We start from the raw sequence: 3176 nt of genomic DNA on the forward strand, positions 1-3176 counted from the left end.
TCCAATGAGCTGCCACTCCCCATTCCCTCCAGGCCCTGGTACCTACTAATCTGCTCTCTGACTCTAGAGATTTGCCTGTTCTGGACATTTCATGTAAGTGGGTTCATACACGAGGCGGTTTCTTTCACTCAGCATCATGAAGTCGCTCAGTTGTGTCCGACTCTTTGCAACCCCATGGACTGTAGCCCACCAGGCTCCTCTGTCCATGGGATTCTCCGGGCAAGAGTACTGGAGTGGGTTGCCATTGCCTTCTCCAGGGAATCTTCCCAACCCAGGGATTGAACCCGGGTCTCCTGCATTCCAGGCAGACACTGTAACCTCTGAGCCACCAGGGAAGCCCATTGTAGCATGTGTCACTGCTTTCTTCTTTGTTGTGGCTCAATAATATTCCAGATTGTTTTCATCCACTCATCCTTTGATGGACACGGGTTGTCTCCACCTTTTGGTGATTGTCTTGTTCTACTATAAACAGGGTGTACACCTGTTTGAACACCTGTTTTTTATTTTTAGCGGGGTGGATACCTAGGAGTGGAATTAAATTCCTGGGTCATATGATAATTCTAGTCTGTATTTGAACTCAAGCCCTCCAGCCCCACGGTTCTACCCTGGCTGTAATAAGAGACTCCAACTTCCTACCAGGCCGGCCAGCCAGGCTGGGAGAGCCTGGTCAGCTCCCAGGGCCCACACATTTGGGGAGGGGAAGTTGGGGAGAGGGATGACACAGGAAGGGGGCCCTTGCCTGATGTGGAGGGGGATGGGCAGAGGCACACCCACCAGATCTGTTGTCTGATTAAGCTCTCCTACCCGGCTCTTGTGCAGAAGGAAATGGCAACCCACTCCAGTATTCTTGCCTGGAGAGTCTCATGGACTGAGGCGTGGGGAACTACTGTCCAGGGGGTCCCAAAGAGTCGGACAGGACTAAAGCTAAAGCGACTGACCATGCACACACACGGGGCTTGTGAACGCAGGAAACCCGAGGGGCCCCATCCTTTAAAGAGGAACTTTAAACCAGGAAACCTCAACGGGTTCCATAGTTCAAAGGTTTGTCATCGCGAAAAAGTGCAAGAGCTAGGGTCTCTGTGGCCCAAAAGTGTTAGTCACTCAGTTGTGTCCGACTCTTTGCGACGCCATGGACTGAAGCCCATCAGGCTCCTCTGTCTAAGGACTTCTCCAGGCAAGAATACCGGATTGGGTAGCCGTTTCCTTCTCCAGGAGATCTTCCCGACCCAGGGATCTGATGCCCCCATTTGAGGCAGACATTTAATGTCATCGCTCTTCAACTCCCGCAGAGTAGCTCGTGCAGTTGCTCTGTGCTGACCTTGCTCCCCAGACCTGTCCCAGCTGGACGAGCCCGGGTGTAGTTCCTCCATTTTACAGATGAGGAAACTGAAGTGCAGCCAGGACCTGCTCCTCTTCCTCCTAGGGAGAAAATCGCGATGGGGGAGGAAGTAGAGGATGGCTTGAATCACCACCTGGCTTACACCTGTGGACTGGAGCTCTCCTCCGCAACCCGACCCATCTAATGTGCCAACACCAGAAAGTTCTAGACACTCAAACGCAGCACAGGCAGGGTTCGCATCTTGGCCAGCCCCAACCTCAAGAATCTTCCAATGCCAGCCCGCGGCACCCGGACGTCTGGAGGCTCCGGATAGATTATGGAGTTCTGAAATATTGTAACCCCTTGAAGAGCCACTGGGATCAACTCGCCTCCTTGCTCCCCCCCACCCCCTCGACACACACACCCTCTTAATAATTTCTTATCGAACACATGTTGGACCAATCCTGGGGCCCTTTGCCAGAGATGGGAAGGCGCCTCTTGCGTATCTCCAGCCTCGGAGTGCTCACTCTCTGGCTCCAGGCTCCCTCAAATGGGGTCTGGGGCCAGGATAGGGTCGGGGGAGGTTAGAAGCCGCGGGGTTGGCGCGATCCGGCCAGTGGAGGGACAAGGGCGGGGCCGGGGAGGGAAGGGGCGGGGCCGGCCGGAAAACCAACCCGGCCCTCCTGGAACGCGGTTCAGCTAGGGTGTGGGGTCCGGCCGGAGGCTTGAAGCCTGGAAGGGCGGGGCCTCGCGCTTAAGTGAAACTCTTCCTCCTGCTCCGGAGCAGGATAAGGGGTCGGAGGCTGGACGGTTGTCTAGGGGTAAGTACTGGGGCCCCTGAGGATCTAGTGGAACTCTGGTGGAGGGGCGGAGTCGGGGCTGTAGGGAAACCTGGACTGCTCCCTGGGGTCGCGGTATCCCGCTGCGTGTACCCTGAAGTGTGGTGGTGGTTTAGTCGCTAAGTCGTGACCAACTCTTGCGATCCCATGGGGGCGGATCCCATGGGGGGAGATCCTGGAGCCCCGGGTCTCAATAACCCTGTTGCCCTCACCCATCGGTAATAGTAGTCGCCTGCTTCCCACGGCCGAATCAGTCCTGGCCTCGAAGGAAGCCTCATTCACGCCTGGGCAATGGCGGGACACCGAGGCCCCTGATCCTGTAAGTGTCCCGTTGCAGCCGTGGTGCACAAAGTGAAGCCACCCTGGACCCCCACCTCCCGCCTTCCTCTTAGGACAGAGTGGGAACCGAACGAAGAGTGGAGTGCGCTTTGTACACGCTGGCCATTACTATTACTGTTATCGTTATTGTTGAGATTGTTAGCACGCTGATTGGGAGGGTCTGTGCAGAAACAGCAACAGCCTTGCCAGGCGCTGCACCTGGTTCCCGCGCGGGACCCCAGCTCACAGTTGCCTTTGGGATTCATTCAGGTCCTGGTCATTCAGGCCTAATTCATTCAGGTCAGCCAGTGCCTGGCTATATAGCTTGCTTCTGATTGCTCCTGCTCTCTGAATGCACCTCAGTGTCCCCTCTGTGGGGCAGCAAAATGACCTTGCTTCCACGAGGATGCCTGAGCGGTTAGCCTGCAAAAGCTTTTATGGTGGGGGCGCTTCTGGCCACTGAAAGACCTCAAGCAACTGACTTGTATGTCTCTGAGCCTTGGCTTCCCTGTATGTCAAGTGGGGCTCATGATGTGGAACTGTGGTGAAGGTGAAATAAGAGCAGCAGCCAAACTGTGGGGCCACAGAAAGCCAGCCACCCCCATGAATATATTAGTAACTATAATTATTACATTGCATCATTAGCCATCTTTATGGCTTTTCCCCCAACTTTTCCCCTGGGCCCCGTTTTTTTTTTTTTT

General features: G+C 55.1%; 1 protein-coding gene across 1 annotated transcript in view; it reads left to right on the forward strand.

The window, feature by feature from the left end:
- Positions 1–1999: 1999 nt before the first annotated feature.
- The window catches only part of B3GNT3 (UDP-GlcNAc:betaGal beta-1,3-N-acetylglucosaminyltransferase 3), a gene marked incomplete at its 3' end in the record, with an annotated part of 19153 nt that continues 17976 nt past the window's right edge, over positions 2000–3176 (forward strand). The window contains exon 1 of the mRNA XM_010845645.1: positions 2000–2139. The remainder of the gene's footprint in view (positions 2140–3176) is intronic.

The sequence above is a fragment of the Bison bison genome, unplaced genomic scaffold (assembly GCF_000754665.1).
Source record: "Bison bison bison isolate TAMUID 2011002044 unplaced genomic scaffold, Bison_UMD1.0 scf7180017864221, whole genome shotgun sequence".
In the NCBI taxonomy this organism is placed as follows: domain Eukaryota; kingdom Metazoa; phylum Chordata; class Mammalia; order Artiodactyla; family Bovidae; genus Bison; species Bison bison.